A 19,146-nucleotide genomic window follows, 5' to 3' on the forward strand; every position below is an offset into this window, starting at 1 on the left:
TTTATCACAAAACTATTGTGCATATGCCAGGCATTCTGCTGAGTTCCGGTATATGATCTTATATCTAGTGGAAAAGGACATACCTCAAACCAATCAACAATAAAATGGTGTGATTAAAAATGTGAGAAGGTTTTAAATACATTTTCTCATTGTTTTTTATGTCTTGGATATTATTATTGTTAATTGAGGTATAATTGACATATAATATTATATTAGTTACAAGTGTACAACATAATAATTTGACATATGTATATATTGTGAAATGATCACCATAATAAGTCCAGTTAACATCCATCACCATACATAATCACATTTTTTAAAAAAGATTTTATTTCTCTGACAGAGCACAAGCAGGAGTGTCAGGGAGAGGGAGAGGGAGAAGCAGACTCCCCACTGAGTAGAGAGCCTGACATGAGGTTTGATGCCAGGACCCAGGACCATGACCTGAGCTAAAGGCAGACTCTTAACAGACTGAGCCACCCTGGTGTGCCACAATTTTTTCCCTTGTGTTGAGAGCTTTTAAGATCTACTCTCTCAGCAACTTTCAAATATATAATACTGTCTTGTTAACTATAGTCACTGTACTGTATATGTTACATCCCCAGAACTTAATTATTTTAATTTTATAATTAGAAACTTCTCTTTTGACCCCTTCAGCCATTTCTCCCAACTTCCCCCACCTTCTGCCTCTGGCAAGCACCAGTGGTTTCTCTGCATAATTTAACTCAATTTTTTGTTTTTAAAATCTTACATATAAATGACACCGTATGTTGTCTTACTTATTTCACTTAACATAATACCTTCAGATTCCAACCATGTTGTCATAGATGGCAGGATTTCCTTCTTTTTATGGGTGTGTAATATTCCATTATATATATATGTATGTATATATATTCCATTGTATTATTGTATGTGTGTGTGTGTGTGTGTGTATATATAAAATGAGTATGTGGTCTGAGTGCTGAGTGTATATATATATATATATGTGTGGTCTAATATGAGGTGGTATAATATACCACCTACCACTAATACCACTAATATATATGTGGTATAATGAGTATGTGGTCTAAGTATATACTCGCATATATATATATATATCATATATATATATATATATATATATATATATATACTCAGACCACATCCTCTTATGGGTATTAGCTTGATGGCATATTATAGGCCTATATTTTTATTAATATGCTTATCTTTACTTTGTCATCTGTGAAGTAATCAGTAAGAAATTACCGTGCAGAAAAGGAAGGCCATGGAAAGAGCACTAGTTGGTCTGGGTTCTGGTTTGAATAAGATATTAATATTTTGGTTTTAGCTTTCTTAAATGAAAAAATAGCCAGTTGTCTAACATTGCAGAACTATTACTCTCTGTTATTCTGAGAGTGAGTATATCGTCACATAAATTTTCACAGAAATGATGGAATTATTCTATTGCAGCATTTTTATTTCATTACATTTCTTTCTTTAGATCTATTAGCACATGAGACTACTAATATTTTGAAGGCAGGCTGCTGAGTCCTCTTTATCATGTATTCCCAGAATACTCAGAGCTTGTTTTGTTGAATGTTAAATTTGCTTTTAAACTATATTCGCTGGGGCAAATATTCCAAAAAAAAACCTTTTCACTTTATGGTTTACTCAGTAAACTCAGTTCTGGTTTACTCAGTTGAGACACAGCATTGAAACTATTTTTCTGGGACAGTGTGTTTTTACAAAGGTGAAATTTTAAGGAACAAGGGCTACACACTTGGTTGGACTTTTCACACACTGAACAATGGTCCCCAGTCTCTAATTTTATTTGTATCCAGCAGATGGCACCAGTGCCTCAAAGAAGAGCCCAGTCTGAGGCACAACAAAAGTATCCAAGAAAGCGCATGTTTAAAACTAAGCAGATGTCATTAAAATCCAAGAGACTATGACACAAAGATTCAGAGCTATACAGTTAAATACAAAATGAAATAGTTGAAGAAGTGCTTATATTTTTAAAAAGTTTCTCCAAGTTTTCAGCTTGTCATTCATGGCACCTGCTCTGGGGGACTGGATAGAAAGAAACCAATACAAACTGGATGGTGATTTCAGCAGAAAAGCTTCCACCCAGGTCAGGACATTTTCTAAGATGCTTTCGTCTGGATCTTCTATGCGAAATTTATAACTGTAATCACAAAAATGCAATAAAGGTTGTCTAATTTCTCCTTTTCCTAAGCTGTGCCTCATTTTTGTTATGCTTTGGTAGCTCACCAATTGTGTACAGCTACGAAAGAGAGACACACACTAGATACTGCTGAAAATTAGAGGAGAGCACTAGGCACTTCCAAAATTTGACCTGAGAAAATTAATATTGTTCAAAGTCTTCTTGGCATGGAAAGCCTTGATTCGTAATCTTAACATTCTTTTTCCTGAATACTGTTACATTTCTTTTCCCGATGGGGTGGCCGACGATTATCCTTTTCTTTAAACTCTGGAATGAAAGAATGTTTACTCACATTTTCTTGAAATGTCATGTCGTTCTTTTGTAATTTTATTTTTTAAATCCCCTTCCTGCCTTTCTTTTTTTATTATGTGAAACAAGATTGAGATATTAACTATATATAACTTTTAACTGTAATTTAGATTCATCATTCCTTATATTCAATTGTCCAAATATAATGGGTTTTATTAGTTGGTTAAAATCAACAATTCTTGTAAAAGAAAGCAGGATTTCCCAATAAACCATGAGTATGCCATAGCATATTATATTAACATATTATAATAACTATTCAAATTAGATCAAATTAATGGTTGGGGTTTAGTTGCCTTTATTTAATATAGCACCTCTACTTAAGAGATTTAAGAAATACTCTGAGAAGCTATTTAGAAAGATTTTATCATTTGATCATGCTTTTGATGAAATAAAGTAATTATTAAGGATTAACATCTAAAAAATACATTGTGGAAATGAGAGAAATTTATTTGTTTTAAAATTCAATAATTTAGGGCATCTAGGCGGCTCAGTCAGTTAAGCTCCTGCCTTGGGCTCAGGTCATAATACCAGGGTCCCGGGATGGAGCCCCATGGAGCCCCACCTCTGGTTCTCTGCTCACCTGGGAGCCTGCTTCTCCTTCTCCCTCTGCCTGCTGCTCCTCCTGCTTGTGCTCTCTTTTTCTCTTGTCAAATACATAAATAAAATCTTTAAAAAAAAAGAGAATTCAATATTTAATATTAAATGGCATTCAAAGGAAGAAATGGAATTCTCTATTCTCAAAAGTGTAGTTAATTGTGACTTCCCTGAAATTGCTAAGAGATTATTTTCTCACCTGACTGTGAGTCTGACTCAGTTCCTCATCCCTCTCCCACTTCCATCTGGTGTCATCTGCTTGAGTAAATAAAGAACAGAGATGGACAATCAAGAATGAGGACCTCCATGTAGGGCAAAGAACGGTACCATCTTATATTGAGGATTAAATCAAAACAGACAGTGAACCGATAATAGTCATCAGGGCGCAACGTGTAGTCACAGACTTAAGTTTTCTTTAATTATTTCACTGTCATCAGAAAAATAAAATTACCAGTGATAGGTGCTTTAAAGCAGTTTGGTCTCTATCTTGATATTATGAACTCTGTCAGACTCATCCATATAGGCATGTGAGCTTCATATGTTCCTTCAGAATCTTAGGTTTTTGTGTTAATTTTTCTCAGCATTGATTTCTTATGAAAATAGACATATACTCATGAGGCTAGTGTTTTAGAGGATCAGGACAGAGACCATAAAGAGAACTTTTCTGTCCTCTGTCCCCTCCATGTGTTCAATGGTACTGTGGAAAATATGAGCATTCAGTGGGTTGGCTACATGCAAGCAGTTACCTAGAGGTGGAGTGGCTCTAGAAAGAAGTGGGATGGTTAGGAAGGGCTGGAAATAGCCCTGGGAAATGTGGGTAGAGTCTACACAAATTCTGCGGGCTCAATAGAATTCTGGTGGTTGAAATGTTTTTTCAAACTATTTTAAAAGTTAATTTACATGGTTTCTGGGAGTAAATTCCTACACCCTTCCCCCATTCTCTTCCTGACTTAAAAATGTCTAAAAGATTATTTTTCTTTCTTCCACTGTCACTGATCTATTCAGGAGCAATAGCAAGGTTTTCCCAATTTTACTAACAATGCGGTAACATTGCGAACTAAAGTTCTTTTGACGTTTCTATTTTTAAAAGCAAGTAAGTTATTTCAAGACAAGAGCATCTACTTTAAAATAATACTTAAAAAAACAAAACCAAAAAACCTTACCATCTGGGGAAGGCTACGTTTGCACGACAATCTTGGGCAGTAAATAAAAATCTGGTCCATTTAGAAGTATCTTTGCTCAGAGGCGCATCCTATCAAATGGGGCTGTTTTATAGTCTACCTTGTATTTCAGGGCTTGCGGACTCGGTGAGCAAACAGAATTTGTTCACAGGGTGAAACACATATTTATGGTCCTGAATAAACTGCTCAGATTCAAAAACTGTTTGTGTGACAGTGCTAGACACAGGGATTCCGCAGCCCAATGGGATGTTTGTAGCCCACATTTGCATATCAATGAACAGACTCCTTTTAGGAATACTGCTGCTTCATGACAATGCTGTTGTCTGAGGTCTGGGGGAAAGAAAACCCATAAAAGTTTGGACTCACTTTTCAATGCCCTCGATTCTTTTTTTTGTGCTTTGGAAAAGTGTGAAACAGGGTCACCAAGTTCCATTCTCCATAGTTTTATTATGTTTTCAATGAAGCGATTGAACCTGCACAGAACCCAGACAGACAGACATCACAAGGCCACTTTGTGGAAAGGCAGCTTTTTTAGAACCTGGAAACTCAAGCTCGTCTTCAGTGTTTATGGATTTGGGGCCAGCGCATCGTTCCCTCAGTTTAAAGGACCAAAGGGACCAACCCCCTTAAGCAAAATACTTAGAACCCTTCTGCCTGGAGAAAACATATTAAATAAGAGGTTCTTTTAGCTCTGAAGAAGCCAACCTCAGAATGTCAGTATTTGAAAACCAGGCCACAGATCAGAGGGGATTTTATAAGGTCCTGTCATTTTCTACCTGGCTGACAATCTTATGGCTGTCAGTCCCAAACTTTGAAATGGAATCAAACACAGCCTGCTCATAGTTTTGCTAAAGTTTAATTTAGAGAAAGTCTTTTTCTTTCTTCTTTTTTTGGGGGGGAAAGCAATACTTATTTTTAATTTTTGTCTGATAATCCTTTGGTTTTCCTGCTGGACATTTTAGTAGAAAGTTTTACTTTATAGAAAAAGTAGTAGAAAATTTTACTAGAAAGTTTTATTTTATACTATCATCAATTTAGTTCAATGCAAAGTGCTAAAGAAACAAAGATAAAAAGAAGGCCATGTTTTTGTACTGCTGCCCTTACCCACTACTTCATATTTGAAAACATTTTGTGAGTGTGAGTGCCAGGATAGCAGATGTCAGGTTGAGTAGTATTTCTTCTTCATATTTTTACTTGTGATGTATTTAACACACAACTACACTGTATTGTGTAGCCTAAAAATCCTTTTTCAAATCTACTCCACTTTATCAATATTGTTTTGTCTTGTGATTTTGTCACTAATTTGCTTTTTCTATGTAATCCAGACTATTTCTCCTGAATATCCTTTTATAGCTGTCTCAAGAATGATTCATACCTTATAAAATTGTTTGAATATAGGTAGTGCTGTGTTAACAATATTTCAATTGCTTTGTCCAGAGCTCTGAACAATTTTCTGATTCACCTCCTATTACCTACCTTACTATTTCTCAGATTCAAAGGAAGAAAGCCAAATATCTATTTGATAAAAGAAGCTTCACTTGCTGTGACCATATAGATAACTCTGAAAGTGATCCTTTTGGCCCAAATTGTATTTCAATAGCCAAGTTGTCCACTTGATATTTCCATTGGTGGTTGTGCTTATTGCAAAGTAAATACTGTAGATGATTTTCCTGTGCTGCTTTTATCTTCTTATGTCCAAAAATTCTTTGACACTCCTCTCTTCAAAAGAATGTGTGAAGAACTTAATAATCCCTTCTAATGAATAGAATGTGGCAGAAATGACATGTGTGACTTCTAAGGCTAGGTCATATGTAAAAGACTTTACTGCTTTTGATTTTGCTTCCTCTTCGGTCACTGACTCAGGGATAAGCTAGCGTATTGTAAGGACAGTCTCCACAGCCCATGTGGAGGGGAACTGAGGGCTTGCAGTCACAGCCAGCAGCAATGTGCCAGCTGAGTGTGTGCGTATGTGCGTGTGTGAGAGAGAGAGCTGGCCTGGAAGTGGCTCTTCAGCTTCAGTCAGCCTTTAGATGGTAGCCCTCGCTGACGTGTGCCTGACGCAAGCACAGAAGAGACACTGAGCCAGAACCACCAAAATAAGTTGTTCCAGAATTCCCAGCTTAAAGGATGATCTCAGATTGTAAATATTGTTATTTACAAAGCTTTGGGTTAATTGTTTGTGCAGCAATTGGTAACCATTCCACCACTCTTCCAACATTCACTTCTTTTCCTATATCTGACGAATATTTAAGTCTCATGGTTTCTTGCTATGATGTGATTTTGGTGTCTGTCCCTTCTTTGCCACGTGATTGCCATGTGACCTGCCAATTCAGTTCCGAACAACACTTCCCAGATGGCTGCCATGTTAACCCTTTAACCAGTCTCCCTAATATCCTTCATTCAGTCTCTGTAGTATACACCTATAGGTTATTTTTCTCTGAAACACATGGATACCATACATTTCTTCTGCTTGAAAAAACTAGAATTTTCCCATTTGCCTTCCAGATAAAACCTTGTATTTGTTAGTGTGGTATATCAGAATCTTGTTCAGAATTATTCACTCCTCCTCCCTTGATTTTGCTTTGATTTCATCTGAGAGTTGTTTTGAACTCATGGTGGGCAGAATGTACTTTCCACTCCTTGACATTGGGCTTGGCCATGTGACTTACTCTGGCAAAAGAATCGGGGCAGACTGGATGCAAGTGGAGGCATGGAAGGCACTCGGTTGCTGGGTTGCCAAACTGCATTTCTGCCACTACCGTGAGAGGCCCGCAGCCCAGCTAGACTATGATCCAGGGAGGATGAAAGAATTGGGGGAGCAGATGTGAGCCTGACATAGGGTGGAGAGCCCAGCTTGGCCAGACCTGTAGCTTGAAGCAGAGCTGCTTACCTGTGCAGACTGGATCAGCCAACTCTCAGCCAACCTAATGAGAATAAATAATTGTTTTAAGCCATTGAGGTTTTGGAGTGGTTTATTATACAGGAAGCAATGCTACCTTAACTCCATCTCCTCTTTTCAAATATATCATTTGTTTCTGTTTATTACTCCCTGTCTGCTTCATTTCCTAAACACAGTTGCCCATTCCTGTTGACACAGCTTTTTCATTTTTTCGCATATCCTTTAGGGTCTTTTCAATGATAATATTTGCTAAGTTACTGATAACTTATTAAGCTGTAGTATTATCACGTTTATGACAGCCTGATAGAAGCAATATTATTTTCACTTTAAAGGTGAGAAAGCTGTGACTTAAAAAGATTTTAATTTTTTATTTTTTAAAGATTTTATTTATTTATTTATTTATTTATTTATTTATTTATTTATTTATGAAAAACACAGAGAGGGGCAGAGACATAGGCAGAGGGAGAAGCAGGCTCCAGGCAAAGAGCCTGATGTGGGACTCGATCCAGGAACTCGGGGATCATGCCCTGAGCCAAGGCAGATGTTCAACAGCTGAGCCACCCAGGTGTCCCTTAAAAATATTTTAAAACTTTTCCAAATTCACATGGTAAATAATCTAGAATAGGACTGAAATTCAGGGCTGTGCGATTAAAAAAATCAATGTTCATAACTAAGATTCTATGTTCTTATTTTAGTCCCAGTGCCTTCTTTTTGACAACTCTGGTCCATAAATTATGTTAACAGTTAATGCACTTAATTCTTATTACACCTATAGGTTATTTTTCTCTGAAACACATGGATACCATACATTTCTTCTGCTTGAAAAAACTAGAATTTTCCCATTTGCCTTCCAGATAAAACCTTGTATTTGTTAATGTGGTATATCAGAATCTTGTTCAGAATTATTCACCCCTCCTCCCTTGATGTTGCTTTGATTTCATCTGAAAGTCGTTTTGAACTCATGCTGCACTTATTTTGCACTTAATTCTTCCAGCACTAATCATTTTTATAATCACTTTGATGTTTTCTTCTTTAGCATTTTTTAAAAGATTTTATTTATTTATTCAGAGAGAGAGAGAGAGAGAGAGAGGCAGAGACACAGGGAGAGGGGGAAGCAGGCTCCATGCAGGGAGCCCAATGCGGGACTTGCTGGGTCTCCAGGATCACACCCCAGGCCATAGGTGGCACCAAACCACTGTGCCACCAGGGCTGACCCTTCTTTAGCATTTTGTAGTTAATATTACACGTTACAATCTCTTATTCTGTTCAGTTCTCACAATCTCTTTTTGAAGAATGAATGATTATTTTCTCCGTGAGGAAAATGAGAATCAGAGGTTGATTTGGTCCTGGGCATTCAGCTGTATATATGGTAGAGCTGAAAGAGAGCTGTGATGGCTGAATTAGGTCTCCTTCCTGTTCCCCAAATTCAAATGTTGAAGCCATAATCCTCAATATGATGGTACTTGAAGATGGGGCCTTCCTTCCATGAGCTGGTTGATGAGGGCATAAGGGTGGGGCCCCAAGTCCATAGTACTAGGGTCCTAATAAGAAGAGGAAGAGACACCAGAGTTCTCTCTCTTTTTGCACACAGAAGGAAAGCAATGTGAAGACACAATGAAAAGGTGACTGTCTATACATGCCAACAAGAGAAGTCTCATCAGAAACCAACCCTGATGTCATTTTGCTCTTGGACTTCTAGCCTCCAGAACTGCAAGAGAATAAATTTCTGTTGTTAGAACTGTCCAGTCTGTGATATTTTGATTTAGCAGCTTGAACAGCCTAATATAAGAGTTAAGGTTTTCACACCCAATGTCTCTGTCCTTAGCTTCTTACACTTATTCTATGTTATTTTTATCATTAGCTCTCTGAGAACAGTGACAATAGTTTTGTATCCTCCACCATATATTATTTGTGTAGTATATCCTTAAATATTTCATACACTCACAGCAGGTTTAAAAGTAGAAGAGGTCTAAGATGTCAACCTATCTTCTCACTTAAAGCTGAGCAGCCTAGATCTGGTGAGTTCCTAAGACTTGGCCAAAATGGCTCTGCAGTTATTGAAGGGCAGGGAGTGGAATCCAGGCCCCACCTTCAGCCCCTGAGATACAATGTTTCAATGACTTTACTGATAGCCGTGGATATTGAATGCATCACTCTCATTGCCGTTATCATCTCTTATTTTTATTATTGTTGTATGAGGGAACCCAAGCTCAATAGAAACTGAACAATTAAGATTACATCCTAACTAGAGCAAGAAAAATTGATGCCACATAACACACCAAAAAGGAAATAGAAATCCAGGACTCTTAAGGAATGTGACAAAGCAAACATATTTAGCAAACATATTGTTTATTTCTTAATGACTTATTAAGTGAAAAATTTAAAAATGTTATATTTGTATGTGTGAGAGTGAAAAATGTAAACATATTTATGTGGTAATCTAATTGCCCATAATGTTCTTGTTTTTATTCTCCAGAGTGGAAAGCCAGACACAGGGGCCCAAGGACATGTCAGAGGCACATACATATGTTCCCCTTTCTGTCAAACCAGGCTGTCCAGGTGGTTTGCTGCTCTGTGGTAGGTACAAAATGTGTAAATGACTGGAGTTAGAACAGAAATCATGAAAACCCCTGTAAAAATTATGAGGATCCTTTGCTATTATCAAGAGTTATTTTAAATACTAAATCAAAAGGAGGCCAACCAGTGGCCTTGTTGACAGTCTCAGTAGAGAAGGAAATGATTAAATTAACATGAAGCTTCAAATCCATTCCCACTTGGTAGAGAGGTCTCAAATTGATCAGCATGGTGGCATGTGAAAACTTGCATAGCTGCGGTCGGTGGGGCCTTTGTTTAATGGATTAACAACACTCACAAGTAGTGCAATTTTTTTATGCTTACTCAGATATGCATCCAAAATTTACACCAGTGAGTTAAATCACAAAATTTCAGGATTTCTCTCTAATTCAAAGATGAAGATTGAATCACGTTGATATGCAAAGCCACCAGAAAGGTGGCATGGTGCAGTAGAAGGGTGTTGGAAAGAGAGGAAAGTCATTAGGATCCAACCTCATTGCATTCCTTAATGTCCCTAAAGAGCCCCTTAGCCATTTGGAATCTATGTTTTCCTCATCTGTACAATGTGCACAACACAGTCCTTGCCTACGGTGTGGTGAAAATCAGACCTAAGCAAACCATTGACATTTGTATGATCTTTTGTAGTTCATCCAATCCTTCCTGTCTGTTTTTTTTCCCCTCATAAAAACACAATGAATTTAGAAAGGCAGTAATTTATTTTTTCCAGTGCAGTGATAGATTCAGAGGTTTTATGTGCTTAAGGTAAGGAATTGAGAATAGAGGCTCTTTGTCCCAGTCATTTAATAGTGCTCTCTGGCTAACTGTGCAGATTAGCACTATGCTTGCAAAGGAGAAATATTAGGCCAGGACAGCTCTAATTTTTAAAATAGTTTGTTGACAATCTAAAAAATAGCTCTGGGCTTCATTTTAAGAGTATAGAATGTAATTTTTTTTTTTTTTACTTACCATAGTTTTGGTTAAGTAGATTACTGAATTTACATTTCATTTTCCACATTCATAAGATGGGAATAAAAAATATGTAACAAAGGAAAGGTTGTGATAATTAAATGTATTAAATGATGTAAAAGCAAAAAAAAAATGATGTAAAAGCTTAGAACTTAGTATATGTTAAGGATTCAGTAAGAACAATCATTTTTTATTGTTGAAATTGGATAAAGAAAAATTACATGTGTATAGGATGAATTCTAACCCTGGGAAACCACTTGTAACTGGGGAAGTCCTTTCTGGTAGTTACATGAAATAGCCTTGACTGGTTGCAGTGAAGATAGCGCTATGTAGGGGATGGTAGTAACTTGCTGGACCAAGTGTCCAGAGGTTGATGTCCTGATTGCATTTTGTCACTGATTTTTTAACTTGGTCACTTTCTTATCATAGCCTTGATTTCTTTGTATACAAAATAAAAACACATGATTTTGTGCTTTGCCTTGTTTAAGATTCAGGTCCTGATTCATTCACTTATGAAGCAAAGAGGCAATGTGCTAGAAGCTAAAGAGACAGGATTAAAAAGAAATAATCCGTGACCTCACAGATCTTAAAATCTGGTAAAGGAAGTTAAATCTGTATAGGAAAAATTATAGGGAAGTGTTTATATATATATATATATATATATATATATATATATATATATATATATATGAATTGAGATGTGTGCAAATAGTAGCAGTGAAATAGAGGTAAAAGCAGGATTCACCAGACCAAATTCAGAAAGTAAAAATAAATTAGGGAGATCAGAGTGAAGAAACAGGGGACTCAAGATGAGTTAAAGTTCAGAGTGATTAATGTACTTAATTGTATTTACTTATTTATGTTTTTTTAATTATCTATCGAAGAAAATATCCATTGGATTTCTGATATTTTTCCTAAGATACATTTAAAACTACCATCATGGTGTGCCTGGGTGATTCAGTCAGTTAAGTGGCCAACTCTCAATTGCGACTTGGGTCATGATCTCAGGATCCTGGGATTGAACCTCACATTGAGCTAGGCAGTCAGCATGGAATCTGTTTCAAGATTTTCTCTCTCCCTCTCCTTCCTTCCCTCCCTCCACTCTCTCTCTTTAAAATAAATAAATAAATAAATAAATAAATAAATAAATAAATAAATTTTTTTTGAAATAGAAAAAATAAAACTATGATCATAATAACCAATGAACTAATTGAAAAATAACCTGTTGAGTGATATGGATATTTAAAAATCGGTGGGGATCCCTGGGTGGCGCAGCGGTTTGGCGCCTGCCTTTGGCCCAGGGCGCGATCCTGGAGACCCTGGATCGAATCCCACATCAGGCTCCCGGTGCATGGAGCCTGCTTCTCCCTCCGCCTGTATCTCTGCCTCTCTCTCTCTCTCTGTGACTATCATAAATAAATAAAAAATTAAAAAAAAAATAAAAAATAAAAATCGGTGAAATATATTTTGTCAGATAGCAATTTCCAGCCTGACTGGGGAGAGAAGAGAGCTGCATTTAAATACACAAACCACACATGCACAGATACATGCATGCACATGATTTACTGAATACCAAATAGTCATTAATGATAACAAGTGTTTTTTAGGGTTTGGAAGAGGCATAGTCAGCAAAATGTTCCTGATGGAGATGGGCTGTGTGCTGAGCTTTGAAGGATATGATACATTTCTGTTTCAGTAAAAGGGAGGAGAGAACAGAGGAGAGCCATGTGTAAATAAACAGAGGTGGAAAAATGCAATGCGTAACGTATGTTTGATTAGATCAGAAAATATGTTTGTACAGGAGTAGTGGGGGAGTTGAGGTCATGTTATGTATCAGAGGTCCTTAAATGCTTCACTAGTAATTTAGATGTTATCTTAGAAATAGTGGGGAATCATGGTAGGTGAGTACACGAGCTCCTCAATAGTAGGTTCTCTTAAAAAAATAACTCTTGGTGCTTCTAGATGTACATAAAGAACACTTTATTATAATAATCTTTTAAGAGCCCCTCCACTGCTAACTCTAGCAAAAGTGTTATACAGTTAAATGTTACTGGTGACTGATTCATACGGACTTAATATTATAACCTGGCTTTTATACTTTTTAAGGTACAAGATCAGTGATATCAGTGTCCATTACATGTTCTGCACTTAAATCCTTGTGAAAACTTCCCAGCATAATCAGTTGATGAGGTGGACAAAATGAAAGAGAACATGGAAAGCAACATTATCATAACTGTGTAGTCTTCCTTTAATCTTTCCTCCCAAGTACTGATTGATTTACTATTTAATACCATAATACAGTATATATCATCAATGTATATCATTAATTTATTATATATCCCCATCATTTCAGCTAGGTGCTGAGGATTCACAGATGAATTAGGCTTGACCTCAAAGACACGTGTACTTGGATAGAGCATAAGATACATATATGTTAGATGTACTGGGTTCATGGAAGGAAGAATGAGCGAATGGCTGTTCTACTATGTTGTTGTACATGACTTCACTATGGGCAGAATGTTGACTGAGTCACTCCTGTTACTTCTCCTTTCACCCAAACCAGGCGTACCACTACCCCAACCCATTATTTGAGGTGGCACGTTGAAACTGGCCTCTAAACTTTCCTATTTGCAATATGTAAAGAGTACTTCATTCTGTCATCTCAGCATGGCAAAAATCCTTTTTTCTTTCCAAAAATCCTTTTTTAAAAAATATTTTATATATTTATTCATAAGACACACATAGAGAGAGAGGCAGAGACCAAGGGAGAAGCAGGCTCCTCACAGGGAGCCTGATGCAGGACTTGATCCCAGGGCCCTGGGATCATGCCCTGAGCCAAAGGCAGATGCTCAAACACCGAGCCACCCAGGCACCCATCAGCATGGCAACATCTTAGCCATTTTTCAATATGTTATACATTTGTGCACACCACTGTGGATCTTTGCCACAAAATCTTTTTACCTCAAGGTAGTGTCCCCTAAAGGTAAGAGGTGATCACAGCTGCAGAAAAATTTAGAGGACTCTAAAGAATAGAGAAGTCAAAAAAGGACTGTCCCTGTTCCCACTGGGACTCCTAGGAGGTAGTTGAGTGTGTCTAAGCAGAGAGGGTTGGGATGATCCCAGAGTCTTCTGTGCCATGGAAGCAGTGTGGAAGAGGTCCAGGAGTAGGGATGAAGAGGACAATAAATGAAGGACTGCTGAGGGAGACCATGGGGGAATTTCTGATGTCTTAGCAGATGCTAATGAGTTATGATGCCATTGCCCAAAAACTATGAAACCAAGCCTGTACCAATTTTTTTTAATGTATGCCTGATATTTGGATTGAAAACATTGTGACTGCTACCTAAGTCATGGGATCAAATATCTTTTCCCTCAGCCTTCTCTATTAAGAAATTATCTCTGTCCTCTATATGTCTACTCCATGTTTAAATCATTCCCGTGACACCTTTGTGGGGGAGATTATAGTAGAGTAACTAATGCTACATGTCCTGTTTTCTTTATGAGATTGTAATTTTGTTGGATTAAGTCGTATTTATCTTGTTATATCCCATCCCTTGTAGGGTCAAACACAGGGTCTTATACTTCTCACATAGTAGGTACTTCGTATATAATATGTAATATGTTATGAAATGAACTGAATTGTAAAGAAAATACCATTGAGTTTGTATTCCAGAAAAGACCCTTTCATATACTGCATTGTAGGACAAAGTAGCATCACACAGTTCTTTATCACATACATTAATGAGTTCTTACATAAATAAGCGAAGGGACAAAAATATTAGCAAAATGCTGTCAGTTACATAATAAGAGTTTTGCAGAGAATTTACTCTGAGTTCTCTAAAGCAGATAATTCAGTCCTGTGGCTCCAGAATGCCCCTTTCTTTATTCCATCATTATAGAAGCTCTAATCATAGGGCACAATTTTAGAGAATATGTAAGTTAACATGAAAATTCAGATTTCCACTTATGGAAAATTGCATGTGGAAAAACCCCAGCTGTGATTCCTAGATAAACATCAAGAAAATGAACAGAAAAAACCTTAGTGTGAAACATTTCCCTTGAAGAATTTTCTTCTTACTCTGATACTGGCTTGATTACAGGAGGCTGTTGGAGTAATAGTTATATTTCCTTTGTGATTTTTTATTTTATGCCATTCTTGTAAAAACTGAATTTGTCTGATTTATTAATTTCTGTTTTGAGACATGAAAAATCACTGATCTCTAAATTTTCTTTGTATTGATTACCAACATCTCCATGAATCTGTATGAGACTGCCCCGGAAGACGACTTACCTCATTGTGAGAAGATGAGATATTGACTATTTCATGCATATAGCAAAATGTTAGAATAGTGTCTTGTAATTAAAAGTAACTGTATCTATAAGGATATGATTATGAAATAAACATTGGAAAATCTGGTTGAGAAAAAAGAAACTACTCACCCTATTAAAAATAATTTTTAAGGGTGCCTGGCTGGTTCAGTCAGTGGAGCATGTGACTTTTGACCTTGGGGTTGTTTATAAGTTTGAGTCCCACGTTGGGTCTAGAGATTACCTAAAAAAATTTTTTTATATGTCTCAAATTCTGAAACACTCATGATGAACATGACACCCAAAGTGCATTTTTACAATAAATGTGTTACTTTGAGAAGAAATATCTTTGTGTCTAACTAAAGAATATGACAAACCTGAACTTTTATATTCTAGAACTAAAAGTCTTACTGTTTGACATTTTTATGTTCATTTATACATTTTATATAAATATAGACATTTCTAGAAATATAAATATTTTCACATTTCCCCCTATACATATGCTTACATATTTATATTTCATTTCTAAGGTATTTATATTTTTTGACCTACCTCATACTTTAGAGATAGTGATGGTTAACTCATTAAACACCCAAACCAAGTAAATGGGACAACAGCACAATTGTTAGACTCTATAGTGGTGCAGGCCATTTATGTGACCTTAACATGGATCTCTTAACATGGATCCCACAGCATCATGGTAAACAAGACAAATACTTTGGATAGAACAAATGCCTTTGTGATGTTCTTACAAATTTATATTCCCATTAATGGTGATATACCAAGAATAGAGTATATTTTTAATTTCTTTTAGGACCACAGCTATGTCTTCCTTCTCACAGCAAATGGTAAGATATCATCACTATTGGGAATTGAAGTCCACAAAAGAGAAAAAATAGTTCTTCAATGACCAAATGTGATTTTCAGAAGTCATGTTTAGTGAGTAACATGATTAATCTTGCATTTAAAAAGGAGTCAGAAATGATAAAAGGAAGAACATCTTCCTTCTTTTGAACTACATTTCACTCCACAAATACTAATAAACAAAGAGTAGAGAGTCATGTGAAAAACCTATAAAGGATAATTCAATACAGGAACTTGCATAGAATTATTTTCCATGAACTAATAAGAACCTGCATTAATGTAAATGAAATCTATTTTAGCTTCCAGGAATGCCATTGATTCTTTAAGGGACCTAAAAGAATAAAGAATGAATGTATAAGAATAGTAATATGATGGTAATGTGTAATAATTATACATCTACCTAATTGCAGGATATAGTGCAAAGTGTAATCAGTACTGTGAAGAGCAATTTAGTAAACATTAATAATTCTCAGGTGTTTCCCTCATAGTCCAGTGATACAAAGCAATTGTTGTACATTTTCTGCCGATATCAGCCATCACTTTAAAATTGGTTTTGTTTATCTTTACTGAGTACAAAAATTGGCTGTTTTTTTATTTCGAATAAATTTTAAATATGAAAATATTTTGATACTATATTACATATGTTGTACTTAAATTACATGCTGTAGCCTTCCACAACTCACCCTGATACTTTTGCAAACTGAAACGTCCTTTGAAAAAAATCCTTCATTAGCTGATAGGTCTCCTTTTGTTGACATATCCTAGAGATATGATAATTCCAGAAAGAGGATAAGGAGACAAGAATTTTAATCACTAAATCACAAAATCTTTGATAAAATTGAATAACCTCCAGATGCTATCCTTTTTAGCCTTGTAAACTAATGGAAACATATTTCAAACTGTAGATTTTTCTTCCCTTTAATGAGGTCACTTGTACCTTTTAGTGGTCTACAAATAGCAAGCTAAATAAAAGAATGTCTTCTTTTTTATACTCTGATAGCACTAAAAATGAACAAAAGCGTCTCTGCTAAGCTTGTCTACTGTTATCTCCAGCCTCGTAGGCATATTTCATTTAAATTATTCCTTGTCTTTCATAACATACACATTTGGTCTTGGCATGTAGCTGGGCCAGTGGCCATTTTTAACGTTGCAGCATAATAGACCCATGGGAGGAGAAAATAGTGTTCTTTTGTTAGTACTTCTCAAAGTACTTTGGATTGCATACAAAATTACCTGGGGATCTTGGTAAAATATAGCTTCTGACTCAGGAGGGCTGGGGCAAAGCCTGATGATTCACATTTCTAATAAATCTCAGGTGACCCAGTGCCGCTGGTCCACTAACCCTCACTTTGTTTGCTAGGTATGATCAAAGTGATGTATTTTCATCTTTTCTCTTGAATTGAGTGCAAGCTTGGGGGAAGGGACCTAACCTATCTTTATCTATTCTTCAGCAGGGCCAAGCACAGCACTCGGCATCTAGTGGGCGCTCAATAAACATATGTTGCATACCAGACGATAACCAAGAGTAAAGACTCCCTGTTCTCTGGTGCCCTAAATTTTGTTTTCTCTCAGAATGTATAACAACAAGAGACCCTTTTCTCACCTAGTAACGTGATCTGGTTACAAGTCAGAGTAGTAAATTGAAATTATAAAGTTGCACTCACTAGAAGTCACAGAACCAGGATGACAATTTTACAACTTCTTTTATCACCTCTTCCCAGCTTTCCTTTGTCTAGCTAGAACATATTCTAGGAGTGGTGCCCTCTTCAACTCCTCATGGTCCAAAGTGCTGAAGTATTAAGCCTCTTAGAGGGAAAGTAAGGGAGGAGCACAGGAGGCTGAGGGTAACACCTTGAAAGTTCTTTTTAATTTGAGAATATCAACAGAGGGTCACCCGGACTTACACATGCATTGCTTTGACCTTCTTTTAAGATGTAAAATTGTTTGTTCTTGAGGTTATTTATCCACAGTCGTTTTTTTAGTTAGAATTGCTCCTAAGCATTTTTGGAAACTGAAGAGGTCACTGGTGTGTGGCTGTTGCATTTTGCCCTAGATCATTAGGCATCCACCTTCAAGAGTGTAGAGTGAAGCCATCCTGTGGGGTGCTTGGGCAGCTTGCCTTCTTCGTGTGATGGACGTGTAGACAGTCTTATACCCACTCTGTGCTTAGAAAATCAGTGTTAGTTTGACTTTTTTCTAGTATTCTAAGTAATGGCTTAAATGAGAAGAATCATTAAAAAGATGTTAGCATGAGGTCTAAATAAAAAGAGATGAAATGACCTTCCCAAGGTCATTGATAAATGACACCGGTCGTTGACAAATATGCACCAGATATCTCATCTCTATATCCCCAAATTACTTTACCAAGTTAGCTCATCCTTTCTTCCTATTCATTGTATTTTCCGGGAAGTAGTGAAGGTCTATAAAACTCTTGAAAATAATAAATATATTTTACTGTCAGACCCGAGACTAGAAAAACAAGGGTTATGCTGTTAAAAACTTTACAACTTACAGCAGACTTTAAAATTGACTTCTAGCTATGTTTAGAACCCTAAGGAGATAATGGCAAGTCATTCTTCTTTAGAAATATGTCATCATTAAGGGATAGAAAATAGTTCTCCATTCTAAAGAACAGCTCTCTGTAGGATTTGTTGAGCTCTCTATAGCTAAAGTTACTAAACAAAATAAATGACATCTCAGAACATTCTGTTGTCTTTGGTTTCAAATAACATATTTTATTATGTTTTCTTCACTCCTGGCTCCATAAACGGCAGAAAGAAAACCTCTCTTTAAAAAAATAGTGCCTGCCAAACAAATCTTTGTGGATACCGGGGTAAGTGTAAATTCAGGGTACAAGATATCTTTTCTGGCTTTAGTGTTTTCTCAATGCTTGTCTTAATAAACATGGGTGGTTTGAAAGTATGAAGTTTCTGAGAAGGTTAATGCCATGGGCTGAAAAGATTGAAATCACAAAGCTTGAAACCCATCCCTGTTAATGAGGGTTTTTTTCTGAGACACTTGCTTTTCATATTATCTTTCTTTTTGCAACCATTCTACCCTGGCAATACTAATACCAAGTGTTCTTTTCTTTATTGCTTTAAATGGAGAAAACAAAACAAAGAAAGCTTAATGAACTTGTCTCTTTGTTTTTTTTTTTTTTTTTTTAAGGATTTTTATACTATATTTTAAAAACCACAAAATAAAAAAGGGATCATTCAACATATATCTTAGAAGTCCTTCCAAGAATC

This window comes from Vulpes lagopus, chromosome 6 (genome assembly GCF_018345385.1).
Source record: "Vulpes lagopus strain Blue_001 chromosome 6, ASM1834538v1, whole genome shotgun sequence".
NCBI lineage: Eukaryota > Metazoa > Chordata > Mammalia > Carnivora > Canidae > Vulpes > Vulpes lagopus.